Source organism: Terrapene carolina, unplaced genomic scaffold, assembly GCF_002925995.2.
Source record: "Terrapene carolina triunguis isolate 2854851 unplaced genomic scaffold, T_m_triunguis-2.0 Scaffold229, whole genome shotgun sequence".
NCBI classification, from domain to species: Eukaryota; Metazoa; Chordata; order Testudines; family Emydidae; genus Terrapene; species Terrapene triunguis.
The window spans coordinates 1,848,287-1,867,975 of NW_020664580.1; the positions used below are offsets into that span (position 1 = coordinate 1,848,287).

General features: G+C 45.7%; 1 protein-coding gene across 1 annotated transcript in view; it reads right to left on the reverse strand.

Moving 5' to 3' along the window:
- Positions 1-19,689, reverse strand: part of LOC112104958 (zona pellucida-binding protein 1-like) — a 50,877-nt gene that overhangs the window by 30,758 nt on the left and 430 nt on the right. The gene's annotated exons all lie outside the window — the stretch shown is intronic.

Below are 19,689 nucleotides of genomic sequence, written 5' to 3' on the forward strand. Positions count from 1 at the left end.
GCTAAACAAGCTTTCACACCTAGCTCTGTTCCTGAGCCTTCTACAAGGGCCCAGTCTGTGTAACCAGAGACCCAGACTGAGGTGGTGGAACCGGACCCCATGCCAACGTCTGCAACAGCAGTAGTGGATCCAGTCGCAGAGACCCAGCCAGAGCCAGGCCCAGAACCGGCAGAGCAACCAGCACCAGAACCATTGCCAGCACTGAATCCAGCGCTTGCAACCCCGTCTACAACTCCAACGCCAGAGGGCACCACCGAGCCTACACTGGCAGCAGCAGCTAAACCTGCGCAAGAGGCTCAGCCGGAGCCTGAAACACAACCTAGTGCACCAACGGAGAGTGGTTCACAGTCAAGGGAAACAGCCCCATCACCTACATCACTTCCAGAGGGATCAAGCCCAAGTCCACAATCCAGTGAGGAATTAATGTCTCCAGCATCAAGAGAACAGTTCCAGGCCGAGCAGAAAGCAGATGACAGCCTCCAAGGAGCTTGGACGGCAGCATGGGGCAACCCACCGCCTCTCAGCTCTTCAAATCGATCCTGGTTTGTTGTAGAACAAGGACTTTTATACAAGGAAACTCTTTCTGGTGGGCACCAGGAGGACTGGCATCCTCAAAGACAGTTGGTAGTTCCCACTAAGTATCGGGTAAAGCTCTCGAGCTTAGCCCATGATCATCCTAGTGGCCATGCTTGGGTGAACAGGACCAAAGACTGTTTGGGGAAGTCCTTCCACTGGGAGGGAATGGGCAAGGAAGTTTCTACCTATGTCCAGTCTTGTAAGGTGTGCCAAAGAGTGAGAAAACCCCAAGACCAGGTCAAAGCCCCTCTCCAGCCTCTCTCCATAATTGAGGTTCCATTTCAGCGAGTAGCTGTGGATATTCTGGGTCCTTTTCCAAAAAAGACACCCAGAGGAAAGCAGGAGATACTGACTTTCATGGATTTTGCCACCCGATGACCAGAAGCAGTAGCACCAGGGCTAAAAGTGTGTGCCAAGCATTAACAGACATTTTTGCCAGGATAGATTGGCCCTCTGACATCCTTACAGATTCGGGAACTAATTTCCTGGTAGGGACCATGAAAAGCCTATGGGTAGCTCATGGGGTGAACCACTTGGTTGCCACCCCTTACCACCATCAAACAAATGGCCTGGTGGAGAAGTTTAATGGAACTTTGGGGGCCATGATTCGTAAATGAGCACTCCAATGATTGGGACCTAGTGTTGCAGCAGTTGCTCTTTGCCTACAGGGCGGTACTACATCCCAGTTTAAGGTTTTCACCATTTGAACTTGTGTATGACCGCGAAGTTAAGGGGCCATTACAGTTGGTGAAGTAGCAATGGGAGGGGTTTACGCCTTCTCCAGGAACTAACATTCTAGACTTTGTAAACAACCTACAAAACACCCTCCGAACCTCTTTAGCCCTTGCTAGAGAAAACCTAAAAGATGCTCAGGAAGAGCAAAAAGCCTGGCATGATAAACATGCCAGAGAGCGTTCCTTCAAAGTAGGGGACCAGGTCATGGTCTTGAAGGCGCTCCAGGCTCATAAGATGGAAGCGTCGTGGGAAGGGCCATTCATGGTCCAAGAGTGCCTGGGAGCTGTTAACTATCTCATAGCATCCCCCACCTCAAACCTAAAGCCTAAGGTGTACCATGTTAATTCTCTAAAGCCCTTTTATTCCAGAGAATTAAAGGTTTGTCAGTTTAGAGCCCAGGGAGGAGATGACGCTAAGTGCCCTGAAGGTGTCTACTACGAAGGAAAAAGTAACAGTGGCGTGGAAGAGGTGAACCTCTCCATGATCCTTGGACATATGCAGTGACAGCAGATCAAGGAACTGTGCACTAGCTTCGTGCCGATGTTCTAAGCCACCCCAGGACGGACCGAACGGGCATACCATTCCATTGACATAGAGCTCCAGGAAGAAATCACAGGCAGTGTGGAGCAGGCTGTCCAGCACCGTCTGTGATTTGGGGCGGGAGGGTGTGTCATGAACATACAGCTAAGGGTAGCATAAAATCCCTCCTTTACCTGTAAAGGTAAAGGGTTAAGAAGCTCAAATAACCTGGTTGGCACCTGACCAAAAGGACCAATAAGGGGAGAAAATACTTTCAAATCTGTGGGGGGAGGTTTTTGCTTTGTGCTCTGTGTGTGTGTTGTTCTCTCTGAGACAAAGAGAGAGACCAAGCAAGTAATCCAGCTCCTATTGAAATGATACATCTAATATTACTGAAACAGTAAGGAAATGAGTTAGATTCTCTTTTATTTTAGCTTGTGAATTTTCCCTATGCTAAGAGGGAGGTTTATTCCTGTTTTTTTGTAACTTTAAAGTTTTGCCTAGAGGGGAATCCTCTGTGTTTTAAATCTTATTACCCTGTAAAATTACCTTCCATTCTGATTTTACAGAGGTGCTTCTTTTACTTTTTTCTTTATAATAAAGTTCTGTTTTTTAAGAATCTGATTGGGTTTTTAGTGTCCTAAAAACCCAAGGGTCTGCTCTGTGCTCACTTTGGTTACCTATTTGGTTGGTATATTATTCTCAAGCCACCCCAGGAAAGGGGGTAAAGGGGCTTCGGGGGATATTTTTGGGAAACAAGAACTACAAGTGGTCCTTTTCCTGAATCTTTGTCTAACTCACTTGGTGGTGGCAGCGATACCATCCCAGAGCAAGGAATTTGTGCCTTGGAGAAGTTTTTAACCTAAGCTGGTGGAATATAAGCTTAAGGGGTCTTTCATGCAGGTCCCCACATCTGTACCCCAGAGTTCAGAGTGGGGAGGGAACCCTGACACAGCCCTTAAGTCTAAGAATTTATAAAAATTAAACTCTCTCATACATACCAACAAGGACTCTAGGTTCAATCTAATGGTGAATGCAGTCATGATATGTATCTCCACCCCTTCCTCATGATACACCCAAAAATAAGTCATTCTTGGTTAGCCTCAGTAAACAGGAATGCAACCAAAAGGAGACAGAGAGAGAGAGAGAGCTCAAACCAATGAAGAAGCCCTAGTTCTCCAATACCACTGCTTTTTTTTTTTTTGGCGCCAGTTTAACTTACATCAATGTAAAAATAGTATAACCGAGTGGAGAATTGGGCCCTATATTTTCTATTTTTACTAGCCTGAAATCAATAACGTCCAAATCTTAAAAGCCGCCTACCTTTAGATTTGTAAACGTTCAGTTTCATGTCGTTCCAACATCTATATCATGTGCCCTTTCTCTGAGTACCGCTGCCCACTCAGCCCTCTTAAATGGAGTTGTAACTGATTTGCAGTGGTACAGCACCTAGCTCTATGGGGTCCTGCTCTATGACTAGGACTCCTAGTTGCTACATTAATAAAAATAAGAATAATGGAACATTTACAGTGTTCCACTGTAGCTGATTCTGATGCCTCTTGAAACCTGATTCTGATTTCACTTGCTCCAATATACACTAACAGTAACTCTACTGAAGTCAATAGTACTACTTCATTATAAACAGGATTTCTGTTTTTTGGGGGCTTATTTATTTCATTTTTTCAGTGTTTATGTTTTGCAATTTGAGGTTTTTTTAAGATGTCAAAAATCAGGTTTTTTCAGGGCTTTCCTCTTTGTATATACTGTAATGAGTAGTCTCTTTGTAATGTTCTCTAGTGTGCTTTAACATAGTGCTGCTTCAAACAGCACTACATTAAAATGCACTAGGGAATCTTTAGTAAGCACCAGCAGCTCTACATGGACCAATTAATGCGCAACAGGTTAGTGCACTTTAGAAATCACATCCCTGTAGTATGCATTATTGATCCGTGTAGACAGGCCCTTAGATGCAAGTAACCATTTCTGGTGTTTTTCCAGTGTTTAGTGGATAAACACCAATTTTATTTTTTTGTTATCAGGGGTGTTTTATCAGTGCTTATTGGATAAAACTGAAAATCAGAAGCCCTGCTTTTAAGTGAGATCAGAACGAGGTGCCTCATGTTAGTTTTATATTTAACTATTTTTACAATAAGAGCTCTTCAAATAGAATCTATGTAAGAGAGGGTTACTCACCTTGTGCAGTAACTGAGGTTCTTCGAGATGTGTCCCCCTGTGGGTGCTCCACTTCAGGTGACGGTGCATCCCGGCACCATTGATCGGAGATTTTCAGTAGCATTGCCTGGCCAGGCCGCACATGCGCAGCAACTGTCTAGTGGTGCCGTTGGAGTCTCTTCAGCGCGTGCATGGCCCGACCCCCTCAGTTCCTTCTCTACCGTAGAGTCCACATGTCGAACTCCAAAGTAGAGGGGAGGAGGGTGGATAGTGGAGCACCCACGGGGGGACACATCTCAAAGAACCTCAGTTACTGCACAAGGTTAGTAACCCTCTCTTCTTCTTAGAATGCTGTCCCTGTGGGTGCTCCACTTCAGATGAATGTAGAGCAGTACCCACTATGGTTGGGGGGAGACTTTGGAGTTATGTGCATAACAGCAGCAGAAAGGACAGTAAGGCCTAATATGGCACCCACCCTGGAGTCTTGTCTCACCGGATTAGGAAAGCATCCCCCAGGGATAGGGGACCAAGTCCCGCCCTGGAACAAAACAGCAGGCATTTGTGGTTCTGTGCTGTGGCGCATAAGTCGATAGATGGGAACCCCTATTGATAGAATATCTGTTGTAAGATCGTAGGGTTCAGTTCCCATTCGTGCTCTTGTGAGAGCCGTCTGCTTAATGTGTCGGCAATGGTGTTTTGGCATCCTGGTAGGTAAGAAGCTGAGATGTTGATGTGGTGCTGGATACACCAGTTCCATAGTCTCATGGCTTCGGTGCATAGGGAGTGGGATCGTGCCCTCCCTTGTCTGTTGATGTAAAACATAACTGCAACATTGTCTGTCATCACTCAAATTGATTCGTTTCTTAAAAGTGGTAGGAAGTGAAGACAGGCGTATCTTACTGCTCTGAGTTCTAGCAGGTTATGTGAAGGTGTGCTTCCGATGGCGACCACCTGCCTTGTGTCGTGTGGTGGTCCAGGTGTGCCCCCCAGCCCAGTAGAGAAGCACCTGTTGTGATCATGATTGAAGGAGGCTGTGGTGAAAGGGAACCCCATGCAGATGTTCTCTGGTCTTGTCCACCATTGTAGGGATGCTAAAACCTTGGTCAGTGGTGTTACCACCATGTTGGGGCTGTGTTTGGTGGGTCTGTATACTGAACGCAGCCAGCCCTGAAGACACTGCGTGTGTAATCTGACGTGTTTTACCATGAACATGGTGCCGGCCATGTGTCCTAGTAATTGTAGGCACGTCCGTGCTTCGATTCATGGACAGATGTATCTGATGTCTATGAGATGTTTGATGGCTAGGGCTCTGGCTTGAGTTGAGTCCTGGTGTGCCTTGATGAATTCTAGTTGTTGTGTGGGTATCAATGTGGACTTCTGAAAGTTTATTTGCAACCCCAGTCTTTGGAAGAGGTTGATGGTCTATCGTATAATTGTTTCTGTCTCTGTTTACAAGTGTCCTTTGATAAGGCAATCATCTAGGTATGGGAAAAATATGATCCCTTGTTTGCGCAGGTGAGCTGCGACTACTGCAAGGGTTTTGGAGAACACCCTTGGTGCTGTGGACAGTCTGAATGGGAGCACTCTGTATTGGAAGTGGTCATGTCCCACTGTGAATCGGAGGAATCGTCTGTGACCCGGATGTATTGAGATGTGTAAATATGCATCTTGTAGGTCGAGGGCTGAAAACCAGTCCCCCATTCCAGCGCTGGGATTATTGTGCCTAAAGTAACCATCTTGAATTTTTGGGAGCATATGAATTTGTTGAATTTTCGAATGTCTAGTATTGGTCGCCATCCACCACTTTTCTTCTGGATTAGGAAATAGTGGGAATAAAAACCCTTCCCTCTGTATTGTGTTGGTACTGGTTCCATGGCATCTAGCTGTAGTTGATGATCTACTTCCAGTCTTAGAAGGTGCTCGTGAGAACGGTCCCAAGACAGGAAGGTGGGTAGAGTAGGGGGGACAAAAAGTAAAAGGGATGGAATAGCCCGATTGAACTATTTGTAAAACCCAACAGTCTTGTGTAATATGCTCCCAAGCTTGATAAAAATGCTGTAGGCGGTGACCAAATGGGCAGATAGGTGCTGGTGTTAAGGGGAGGTCATTCCGACCCTCGACCAAGCCTTCAAAACTGGTTTGTTCCCTGATGGTTGGGACGCCGCTTGTTGAGGTTGTGTCTGCCGGTGTCAAGGTGGTCTATTTCTGTGTCTGCCCGCCTCGTAAGGCCTGGATTGAGGGTGGGTGTATTGAGTATCCCTGTTTCGTTGGTATGGTTGGTACCACTTCCTTTTTTGGGGGCGGTGTATATATGCCAAGTGTACGAAGGGTCGCTTGAGAGTCCTTCATGGTGTGTACGACTTCATCGGTTTTTGCTGAAAATAGTTTGTCTTTATCGAAAGGTAGATCCTCAGCCTTTAGTTGGAGCTCTTTTGGTATGCCAGACAATAGCAGCCACGAGGCTCTGCACATCACTATCGCTGTAGCCGTGGTACGGGCTGCAGTATCAGCGATGTCCAGGGAGGCCAGTAAGGCTGTCCTGGTGACCAATTGTCCCTCCATCAGGATTAATTTAAATTGTGCTCTCCTGTCTTCCGGTATGTCTGCGGTAAACTCAAAGAGTTGATGGAGACAGCACCAGTACTCGGCCCCGGGAGGATACAGGATGGCACTAGGGGGACTATAGGGGAAAATAGAAAGAGACAGGAGTTACGACTACAGGGGATAGATTTGTAGATCGCACTGTCACCAGGCAAAGGCAGGTTTATGTGATTGGAGACTCCTTACTGAGGAGGTTAGACAGGCCTGTGACCAGAGCAGACCCAGAAAACAGAAGGGTGTGCTGTCTGCCGGGCGCTAAGATACGGGATGTGGACCTGTGGTTGAAAAGGATCCTAAAAGGAGCAGGTAAGAACCCCTTGATCGTCCTTCATGTAGGAACGAATGACACGGCTAGGTTCTCGCTAGAGAGAATCAAGGGAGATTATGCCAGGCTGGGGAAGACGCTTAAGGAAGTTGAGGCTCAGATTATCTTCAGTGGGATTCTGCCTGTTCCTAGAGAAGGACAGCAGAGGGCTGACAGAATTGTGAGGATAAATAGCTGGCTAAGGGAGTGGTGTTATAAGGAGGGCTTTGGGATGTATGGCCACTGGGAGGCTTTCAGGGACAGACAGCTGTTCTCACGGGATGGACTTCACCTGAGTAGGGAAGGAAATAGACTTCTGGGAGGGAGGCTGGCTCATCTCATCAAAAGGGCTTTAAACTAGGAATTTGGGGGAGACGGTTGGGAGATGTCCAGTTAATCTCCACGCCTGATTCCAACACTGAAAAGGAGTGTGAAGAGATAAGCACAGATATAGGTAGGGGTAGGGGATTGGACATAAGAAGGAGGGGGCGGATGGACAGTACGGGGTCCGTACCAAATTGCATAACTAATGGGAGAAAGGATAGACAGCATACAGTAAGATGTTTATACACCAATGCGAGAAGCCTAGGTAACAAAATGGAGGAATTGGAGCTCCTGGTCCAAGAAATGAAACCTGATATCGTAGGAATAACCGAAACGTGGTGGAACGGTAGTCATGACTGGAGTACAGGTATGGAAGGGTATGTGCTGTTTAGGAATGACCGGAAAAAAAGTAAAGGTGGGGGAGTGGCATTGTATGTCAATAATGAGGTAAAATGTAAAGAAATAATAAGTGATGGAATGGATAAGACGGAGTCTGTCTGGGCAATAATTACACTGGGTAATAGAACTACTAGAGCCTCCCCTGAGATAGTGCTTGGGGTGTGCTATAGACCGCCGGGATCTAGCCTGGATGCGGACAGAGAACTATTTAATGTTTTTAGGGAAGTAAAAACTAATAAGGACTGTGTAATCATGGGGGACTTTAACTTCCCAGATATAGATTGGGGAACAAATGCTAGTAACAATAATAGGGCTCAGATGTTCCTAGACGTGCTAGCAGATGAATTCCTTCATCAAGTAGTAACTGAACCGACTAGGGGGGATGCAATTTTAGATTTGGTGCTGGTGAATAGTGAGGACCTCGTTGAGGAAATGGTTGTAGGGGACAACCTTGGCTCGAGTGACCATGAGCTAATTCGGTTTAAACTAAATGGAAGGATTAACAGAAATAAAACTGTGACTAAGGTTTACAATTTCAAAAAGGCCAACTTTAATAAATTAAGGGAACTACTTAGGGAAGTGGATTGGGCTAACATACTTAGGGATCTAAAGGCAGATGACGCCTGGGATTATTTCAAATTGAAGTTGCACGAGCTGTCCGAGGCCTGTATCCCGAGAAAGGGAAAACGGTTAGTAGGCAGGAGATTTAGACCTAGCTGGATGAGTGGGCGTCTCAAAGGGGCGATTAAGAAAAAACAGAAAGCGTACAAAGAATGGAAGAGGGGAGGGATCAGCAAGGAAACCTACCTTATTGAGGTCAGAGCATGTAGGGATGCAGTGAGAAAGGCCAAAAGCCGTGTAGAGTTGGACCTTGCGAGGGGAATTAAATCCAATAGTAAGAGGTTTTAGAGCCATATAAATAGGAAGAAAACAAAGAAAGAGGAAGTGGGACCGCTGAAGAATGTAGATGGAGTGGAGATTAAGGATAATCTAGGCATGGCACAATATCTAAATGAATATTTTGCATCGGTCTTTAATAAGGCTAATGAAGGGCTTAGGAATAGAGGGAGCAGAACAGAGGGGAATAAAGGAGGAGGGAATGACATTACAGTATTAGAGGTGGAAGCTAAACTTCACCAGCTAAACGGGACTAAATCGGGCGGACCGGATGATCTTCATCCTAGAATATTGAAGGAACTGGCGCAAGAAATTGCAAGCCCCTTAGCGATAATTTTTAATGAATCTGTAAACTCGGAGGTGGTACCGTTGGACTGGAAAATAGCTAATGTGGTTCCTATTTTCAAGAAGGGGAAAAAAAGTGACCCGGGTAACTACAGGTCTGTTAGTTTAACATCTGTAGTATGCAAGGTCTTGGAAAAAATTTTGAAGGAGAAAGTAGTTAAGGGCCTTGAGGTGAATGGTAATTGGGACAAATTACAACATGGGTTTACGAAAGGCAGATCGTGCCAAACCAACCTGATCTCCTTCTTTGAGAAAGTAACAGACCTTCTAGATAAAGGAAATGCGGTGGATCTAATATACCTCGATTTTAGTAAAGCGTTTGATACGGTACCGCATGAGGAATTATTGGTTAAACTGGAAAAGATGGGGATCGATATGAAAATCCAGAGGTGGATAAAGAACTGGTTAAAGGGGAGACTGCAGCGGGTAGTACTGAAAGGTGAACTGTCAGATTGGAGGGAGGTCACCAGTGGGGTTCCTTAAAGTTCTGTTTTGGGTCCGATTTTATTTAATCTATTTATTACTGACCTCGGAACCGAATGTAGGAGTGGGCTTATAAAGTTTGCGGATGACACAAAGTTGGGAGGTATTGCCAATTCGGAGAAGGATCGGGATATTCTGCAGGGAGACTTGGATGACCTTGTAAATTGGAGTAATAATAATAGGATGAGATTTAATAGTGAGAAGTGTAAGGTGATGCATTTAGGGATGACTAACAAGAATTTTAGTTATAAGCTGGGGATGCATCGGTTGGAAGTGACGGAGGAGGAGAAGGACCTCGGAGTCCTGGTTGATCGCAGGATGACTATGAGCCGGCAATGTGACATGGCTGTGAAAAAAGCTAATGCGATCTTGGGATGCATTAGGCGAGGTATTTCTAGCAGGGACAAGGAGGTGCTGCTTCCGTTATACAAGGCGCTGGTGAGACCTCATTTGGAGTACTGTGTGCAGTTCTGGTCTCCTATGTTTAAAAAGGATGAACTCAAACTGGAACGGGTACAGAGAAGGGCCACTAGGATGATCCGAGGAATGGAAAACCTTTCCTATGAAAGGAGACTCGAGGAGCTTGGTTTGTTTAGCCTAACCAAAAGAAGGCTGAGGGGGGATATGATTGCTCTCTTTAAATATATCAAAGGGATAAATACCAGGGAGGGAGAGGAATTATTTCAGCTCAGTACTAATGTGGACACGAGAACGAATGGATATAAACTGGCCGTGGGGAAGTTTAGGCTTGAAATTAGACGAAGGTTTCTAACCGTCAGAGGGGTGAAATTTTGGAACAGCCTTCCGAGGGAAACGGTGGGGGCGAAAGACCTCTCTGGCTTCAAGATTAGGCTAGATAAGTTTATGGAGGGAATGGTTTGATGGGATAACATGATTTTAGTCAATTAGGCAATAAAGTGCCATCGCTGGTAAAATGTGGGTCCGGCTGGAGAATCTTGCCTGTATGCTCGGGGTTCTACTGATCGCCATATTTGGGGTCGGGAAGGAATTTTCCTCCAGGGTAGATTGGCAGAGGCCCTGGAGGTTTTTCGCCTTCCTCCGCAGCATAGGGCAGGGGTCGCAAGCTGGAGGATTCTCTGCGACTTGAAGTCTTTAAATCACGATCTGGAGACTTCAACAGCTGAGTTAAGGGAAAGTAGGTGGGTCAGCTTTTGTGGCCTGCATCATGCGGGAGGTCAGACTAGATGACCATAATGGTCCCTTCTGACCTTAAAGTCTATGAGTCTATGAGTCTAAGTCATATTTAGCCGAGAGGGCACTGAAGTTGGCAATGCAGAATTGTAGCATCGAGGAGGTGTTGACCTTGCAACCAAGAGGTCTAGATGCTTGGGGTCTTTATCCTGTGGTGTAGAGCGGTATTGAGATTGTTTGGCACAGTGGTTTGCTGCTTCCACCACTAGAGAATTTGGTTGTGGGTTGCAAACAGGAAGTCCATGCCCCCTCATTCTTCTCTTCTGCAGACTAAACAATCCCAGTTCCCTCAGCCTCTCCTCATAAGTCATGTGCTCCAGCCCCCTAATCAGTTTTGTTGCCCTCCGCTGGATTCTTTCCAATTTTTCCACAACCTTCTTATAGTGTGGGGCCCAAAACTGGACACAATACTCCAAATGAGGCCTCACCAATGCCGAATAGAGGGGAATGATCACATTCCCTCGATCTACTGGCAATGCTCCTACTTATACAGCCCAAAATGCTGTTAGCCTTCTTGGCAACAAGGGCACACTGTTGACTCATATCCAGATTCTTGTCCACTGTGACCCCTAGGTCCTTTTCTGCAGAACTGCTGCTTAGCACTCGATCCCTGTAGCAGTGCATGGGATTCTTCCGTCCTAAGTGCAGGACTCTGCACTTGTCCTTCTTGAACCTCATCAGATTTCTTTTGGCTCAATCCTCTAATTTGTCTAGGTCCCTCTGTATCCTATCCCTACCCTCCAGCACATCTACCACTCTTCCCAGTTTAGTGTCATCTGCAAACTTGCTGAGGGTGCAGTCCATGCCATCATCCAGATCATTAATGAAGATATTGAACAAAACCAGCCCCAGGACCGACCCTTGGGGCACTTCTCCGCTTGATACCGGCTGCCAACTAGACCTGGAGCCATTGATCACTACCCGTTGACCCCGATGATCTAGCCAGCTTTCTATCCAAAAAGTGATGTGCAGGACTGTGGGAATTTTTTTAATGACATGAAAATTATGGGATGGAATAAGCATTATGGGAGGGAGAAAGTGGAATTCTGGGACCTTGACCTGTAGTTCCCAGAAATCCCTTCGTGGTATCCCACAAAGCACTATGAAAATGTCCCACCAGGTATTGTACCAGACAGAGGCGCAGGGCACACTAGGATACCTACCCATGGAGAACCACATTTCTATCGACACAACCACTCTTGGTGAGGCCATGCAGCTCTGACACAAGCAGCCAAGTGAGTATGTGCCCTTGTGATATACAAAAGTTGTCAGCTGTAAGCTGACATAATGTACATCAACTAAACTTTGTAGAGGATATGCAGCTTTCTACTGCACCCTCACTGTACTAGAGGAGCACCTTCAGAGTAAAAAATAACCAAAAAAAGCAGATGAGTTACAGCCACAAAATAAAAATTCTTCTCCATCCTCACATTTGTGGGGAGTACATTTTTTATCCATATGCACATTTTAAAATGTTATGAGTTGTTTTATGAAAAAGCAGGTAAAAGACATAAGCTTTAACTGATGACATTTGTGATTTTGCTTAATTCTTGCAAGAGTGAATTTCACAATCTGTGGCAAGCTGTCAAGAAATCTCCATCTCAACATACTTGAGATAGAGTTTCATTCTTCTTGAGAAAAAAAGCTATTAAGGGCAATGAAGGCCCTGGATAGAAGGTGTCTTATAGGTATCCTGGGGCCAGCACGCTGAGGATTTTGAAAATAAAGACCAAAGATGAAACCTTGGGTATTTGGCCATTGACATCAGTAGGGCCAAGATTTTCCCCTAGTCTGTTAAATTTAACGTGATGTTCAATAAGGAACCAGTGGAATGAGCAATATAGAGATAAAATACTTCTGTTAGCCTATATTGCTGAGGAGGCTGTGACAGATATGACAAGTTCCTGCAATATGCTGGATAAACCTCATTGAATTCAGTTAAATTTTACTGTTATTAAAAAATCCAAATGTTTGTGTTATTGTGGGATTGAATGTAATTTAGAGACATGACTAATGTAAATCTTGGGAAGTGTTATGAGCTTCAAAGGACTCTTTGAAACAATGTGCTAGACAAACAATGTTAAGTGGGATTCCTAGGAAATACTTGGAAGGGGAAGGTAATTTCCCACCACCAGAGTCATCCTTTCACAGCTGCAGCCTGAGGAGAAACCTAATGTCTGCTGATTTCCAGTTACATGAGGACCAGACCAGATGACCAAACTGGATCAAAGAATGACTCACAGATTCATGGGGGTGATAGTTCTAAGCTAACAGGTGTTATGAACTTGTGACCAGAGAAAAACCCAGGGACTGTTCATCTGCCAAAGTTCTTGCTGGAGTCAGGGGGAAAGCTTATAAGCCTGCATGCAGGTTCTTTTATTTTCTCTGTAAGCCTTTCACTTTAAGAATAAATGTGCTTGCTTAGGACGAGCTGTGTGGTATCTTAACTGTATGTAATTATTCTGTTTATAACCTTCTGAACCATAAGCGGCGAGTTCTATGGGCCCGTGGTGCCTGGGTAGCAGGAGTATGCATGGCCCGGGGCCCAGTTCCAGCAATGTTTGAGGCTGGGTCTCTCCCTCAGCCCTGCCTTCCGCCCCCGGGCGCTTCTCCCCCCGACACCTTCCCCGGGGTGATTTAAAATGGCCCGGGACCCCCACCCACCATTGGCAGTGCAGTGGAGCTGAGCGGCTTCCTGCCTGCTCGCTCCACGTGTCTGCTGGACCCTCCCTGCAGCCCCTGGGTGGGGTGGGGTGGGTCTGTGTCTATGTGCGCTGCTTCCGCCCCAAGCGCCCCTGCGGCCAATAGGAAGCTGCGGGGGCAGTGCCTGGGGGTAGCAGCGCGCGGAGGCCCCCCAGCCCGCACTGCCTAGGAGCCCCAGGTAAACGCTGTGCCCTTCCACCCCCAAACTCCCTCCCAGAGCCTGCACCCTAATCCCCTGCCCCAGCCCAGAGCCTACACCCAAACTCCATCCCAGAGCCTGCACCCTGCATCCCTTCTGCACCCCAATCCCCTGCCCCAGCCCAGGGCCTGCACCCCAGACCTCCTCCCCCGACCCAAAATCCGTCCCAGAGCCTTAGGCAGGTGGGGGGGGGGCAGAGTTTGGGCAGGTGGGCTCTGGGTGTTCTGGACACCACCAAAATTTCTAGAAACCTGCCACCCCTGTTGTGAACAACAAGGATAAATGATTCCCACATTTTGATCACTAAGCAAGGATGAAAATATAAGACATGAAAACCAGAGTATCATACATAAAGCCCACATCATAGCCCACTAAACAAAACTGAAGCACTGCTGAGTTTAATTTAACCATACTTTTAGTTTGGAGATTGGGGGGGATATGAATTTTGTTTAGTTGATAGAAAGGGGATATTTTCAAATATATGACTATGAAGTTCTCTGAGTACGCTACAGCAGAAAGCATGCTTTGCTAATGTTTTCAGTCAAATAGGTTATCTATATGGTATACAACAATTTTTCTTACTATTAAGTTTTATTATAAGTGTAAACAGGGTCTGAATGAATCTTCCCTGACAGCTAGCTGGGATGGGAAATCACTTGGGTGTGTTTAGGTAAATACAGTTTGCTCTTGCTTTCCTTACATATTCAGCAGATATAGCAGCGTCAAAGTGATCAACTTTGTCTGGTGTTGGGTACAAATCACCTTATTATAGAATGCAGGGGTAGTGAAATATGGCTACCAATGTTGTAATTATTGTAGAAATACAGGAAAGCAGGACTGTGCTTAACCTGTCCCAAATGAGGGGGCCACCCTCAGTTGAAAGAACCTCATTAAGCCAGTGGCTCAAATGTCAGAGCCCTGTGAAAGTAAGAGAAGTGGGGACAGGTATCTCCAATCAGGAGGCTGCATGCCCTCATCAAGGGCCCTCCCTAGACTGGTTTAACCTGGTTTAGACACTGCCCAACCTACAGTAACTCCTCACTTAACATTGTAGTTATGTTCCTGAAAAATGCTACTTTAAGCAAAATGATGTTAAGCAAAACCAATTTCCCCTAAGAATTAAGGGGGGGGGGGTGTTTAGGTTCCAGGGAAATGTTTTTTGCCAGACAAAAGACTAGAGAGAGAGAGAGTATTCACAGTATAAGTTTTAAACAAACAATTTAATACTGTACACAGCAATGATGATTGTGAAGCTTGGTTGAGGTGGTGGAGTCAGAGGGGGAATATTTCCCAGGGAATGCCCTACTGCTAAATGATGAACTAACACTCGGCTGAGCCCTCAAGGGTTAACACATTGTTGTTAATGTAGCCTCACACTCTACAAAGCAGCACAAATGGAGGGAGGAGACACAGTAGACGCATGGCAGTGGCTGCAAACATTCCCTGCGGAAACTGAATGTGATGATGAACCCACACTATCCCACTGGAGTTCACCACTCCCTCCACTTTCCAAAGTGCCGGGGGGTGCATGTGTGTGAAAGAGAGTGTGTGTGTGTGAGAGAGAGACAGATAAATGCACCGTATGCATGTGTGTGTGAGAGAGAGACGCGCATTGCCCCTTGAAGTATGCTGACCTTACTCTAAGTACACTGCCTTTTTAAGTATATCAGCAAGTTGAGACAGCAGCTGCTGCCAGCAAGCTCCCTCCATCCTGAGCCCTGTCATGTATCCCCCCCCCGCACTCTGTGGAGATTTGGTACAGGAGTGGGGGGAGGGGGACACCCTGACATCAGCACCCCTCTTTCCCCACCCCCCTGCACAGCAAGTAGGAGGCTCCTGGGAGCAGCTCTAAGGCAGAGGGCAGGAGCAGCACACGGCAGTAGGGAGAGGGACACCTGAAATGCCCGGCCCTTGATAGCCTGCTGCGCGGCTGCCGCACATGGAATTTAGGGGAGCTGATGGGGGGCTGCCAGCCCACTCTGGTTCCAAGCCACCACCAGCTAGCTCCAATGGGTTGCTCTTCCTGCAACAGTGGACAAAGCAGGCGGCTGCCAAACAACATTATAAGGGAGCATTGCACAACTTTGAATGAGCATGTTCTCAAATAGATCAGCGACGTAACAACGAAACAATGTTAACCTGGGCGACATTAAGTGAGGAGTTACTGTACTTGGGGGTGGGTCTTTTACTCATGGTTTATGTTTATGAACCCTGTTTGCAGTGTTTTCCCAAATTAACGCCGAGTTACTTCCCTCCTTTTATGAAAGGTTTCTTTTCTACAGTCAGACTCTGTGCTTACGAATGGGGAAGTATTGCCTCTCAGAGGTGCCCAGGGGTGGTGTGTAAATGTCCCAGGTTACTGGGTGGGGGCTCGAGCTGGTTCTGTGTTGTACCAATGGAAAGGAACCCCTAGATATTGAACCCTGTCCTGGTTGCTACTGGCAGCACCTGGCAGAAGGGCTACATATGGTTATATAGTACAATATATGTACATTTCATTGTCTGACAAGTAAAATGGGTTGCAAATTAATAGCTTTCCTGACAAAGAGAATTTTGAGTCAAAAGACGTGTTGACAGACTACAGAATCACACAAACATTTGTCAAAAAACAACAAAGAAAGGAAGATATGTGTCCAACTCAAATGCTTCCCAAAGTAAGTGACCTGCTTCCCAATCCCAGTTGTGTAAAAGTCATGAGTGGTTTAAAATCATGAGATATTCCAAATACACATTTTGATTCCTTCCCGTTTGCCATCTGGTTTTGAACCTTCACTGTACATTTTGAACACATTTTCAAGCTTTTCTCGAGAACCAGGAAGGCTAAAAATTTACCTTGAAAAAGAAAAAAGAAAGAAAAAGAAAGCACGCTGAGAGTTTCATACAGTAACTCAAGAAGCTGAGCCTTTAAGAACGCAGTGTGAGATTCTTGATAAAATTGAATTGGCCGCACTGCAGGTGGGTCTCCACTAGTTTTTTGGACATGCGCAAGTAAAGGAGTCTGGCGGAAGGGGAAGAATGACATTGTTGGCATCACTGAAACTTGGTGGGATAATACACATGATTGGAATGTTGGTGTGGATGGATATAGCTTGCTCAGGAAGGATAGACAGGGGAAAAAGGGAGGAGGTGTTGCCTTATATATTAAAAATGTACACACTTGGACTGAGGTAGAGATGGACATAGGAGATGGAAGTGTTGAGAGTCTCTGGGTTAGGCTAAAAGGGGTAAAAAACAAGGGTGATGTCATGCTAGGAGTCTACTACAGGCCACCTAACCAGGTGGAAGAGGTGGATGAGGCTTTTTTTAAACAACTAACAAAATCATCCAAAGCTCAAGATTTGGTGGTGATGGGGGACTTCAACTATACGGATATATGTTGGGAAAATAACACAGCGGGGCACAGACTATCCAACAAATTCTTGGACTGCATTGCAGACAACTTTTTATTTCAGAAGGTTGAAAAAGCTACTAGGGGTGAAGCTGTTCTAGACTTGATTTTAACAAATAGGGAGGAACTCGTTGAGAATTTGAAAGTAGAAGGCAGCTTGGGTGAAAGTGATCATGAAATCATAGAGTTTGCAATTCTAAGGAAGGGTAGAAGGGAGAACAGCAAAATAGAGACAATGGATTTCAGGAAGGCGGATTTTGGTAAGCTCAGAGAGCTGATAGGTAAGGTCCCATGGGAATCAAGACTGAGGGGAAAAACAACTGAGGAGAGTTGGCAGTTTTTCAAAGGGACACTATTAAGGGCCCAAAAGCAAGCTATTCCGCTGGTTAGGAAAGATAGAAAATGTGGCAAAAGACCACCTTGGCTTAACCACGAGATCTTGCATGATCTAAAAAATAAAAAGGAGTCATATAAAAAATGGAAACTAGGACAGATTACAAAGGATGAATATAGGCAAACAACACAGGAATGCAGGGGCAAGATTAGAAAGGCAAAGGCACAAAATGAGCTCAAACTAGCTAAGGGAATAAAGGGGAACAAGAAGACTTTTTATCAATACATTAGAAGCAAGAGGAAGACCAAAGACAGGGTAGGCCCACTGCTTAGTGAAGAGGGAGAAACAGTAACAGGAAACTTGGAAATGGCAGAGACGCTTAATGACTTCTTTGTTTCGGTCTTCACCGAGAAGTCTGAAGGAATGCCTAACCTAGTGAATGCTAATGGGAAGGGGGTAGGTTTAGCAGATAAAATAAAAAAAGAACAAGTTAAAAATCACTTAGAAAAGTTAGATGCCTGCAAGTCACCAGGGCCTGATGAAATGCATCCTAGAATACTCAAGGAGCTAATAGAGGAGGTATCTGAGCCTCTAGCTATTATCTTTGGAAAATCATGGGAGACGGGAGAGATTCCAGAAGACTGGAAAAGGGCAAATATAGTGCCCATCTATAAAAAGGGAAATAAAAACAACCCAGGAAACTACAGACCAGTTAGTTTAACTTCTGTGCCAGGGAAGATAATGGAGCAAGTAATTAAGGAAATCATCTGCAAACACTTGGAAGGTGGTAAGGTGATAGGGAACAGCCAGTATGGATTTGTAAAGAACAAATCATGTCAAACCAATCTGATAGCTTTCTTCAATAGGATAACGAGTCTTGTGGATAAGGGAGAAGCTGTGGATGTGGTATACCTAGACTTTAGTAAGGCATTTGATACGGTCTCGCATGATATTCTTATCGACAAACTAGGCAAATACAATTTAGATGGGGCTACTATAAGGTGGGTGCATAACTGGCTGGATAACCGTACTCAGAGAGTTGTTATTAATGGTTCCCAATCCTGCTGGAAAGGCATAACGAGTGGGGTTCCGCAGGGGTCTGTTTTGGGACCGGCTCTGTTCAATATCTTCATTAACGACTTAGATATTGGTATAGAAAGTACGATTATTAAGTTTGCGGATGATACCAAACTGGGAGGGATTGCAACTGCTTTGGAGGACAGGGTCATAATTCAAAATGATCTGGACAAATTGGAGAAATGGTCTGAGTTAAACAGGATGAAGTTTAACAAAGACAAATGCAAAGTGCTCCACTTAGGAAGAAAAAATCAGTTTCACACATACAGAATGGGAAGAGACTGTCTAGGAAGGAGTACGGCAGAAAGGGATCTAGGGGTTATAGTGGACCACAAGCTAAATATGAGTCAACAGTGTGATGCTGTTGCAAAAAAAGCAAACGTGATTCTGGGATGTATTAACAGGTGTGTTGTGAGCAAGACACGAGAAGTCATTCTTCCGCTCTACTCTGCTCTGGTTAGGCCTCAGCTGGAGTATTGTGTCCAGTTCTGGGCACCGCATTTCAAGAAAGATGTGGAGAAATTGGAAAGGGTCCAGAGAAGAGCAACAAGAATGATTAAAGGTCTTGAGAACATGACCTATGAAGGAAGGCTGAAAGAATTGGGTTTGTTTAGTTTGGAAAAGAGAAGACTGAGAGGGGACATGATAGCAGTTTTCAGGTATCTAAAAGGGTGTCATAAGGAGGAGGGAGAAAACTTGTTCACCTTAGCCTCTGAGGATAGAACAAGAAGCAATGGGCTTAAACTGCAGCAAGGAAGGTCTAGGTTGGACATTAGGAAAAAGTTCCTAACTGTCAGGGTGGTTAAACACTGGAATAAATTGCCTAGGGAGGTTGTGGAATCTCCATCTCTGGAGATATTTAAGAGTAGGTTAGATAAATGTCTATCAGGGATGGTCTAGACAGTATTTGGTCCTGCCATGCGGGCAGGGGACTGGACTCGATGACCTCTCGAGGTCCCTTCCAGTCCTAGAATCTATGAATCTATGAATCTATGAATAATCAAAAATGGATCAGAACCAAAGAAAAGAGTAATGAGAGAAAAAGGCCAAAGTTTTGGGCCTGTTAAGGGCAGTGGTACTGGAACAATTTTCATAGTGGGGGCGCTAAAGGCGGAAACCATGTATTTGGGTTGTTATAACTACTTCAAGCCAGGGGGTGCTCCTGCACCCCGAGGTCAGGCATCCCTGATTCAGAGTGTGGCAAAGGAGGGAGGCAACAAGGGCGAGGACAACTAGCGGCTTGAGCGCGATGCAGAAGACTGAATGGCCATGAGCCGGTCACCGGCCCGTCTCACCGCTATTTGAGGGGCGTGGGAGGGAAAACTGCGCCAACCTTCCCAGCCGGCAGCCAAGGGACCTTATGCAACTCGGCGATTTTAACATGCACCGATCACGAAGCTGCTCCTCGGCGCTCCCGTACC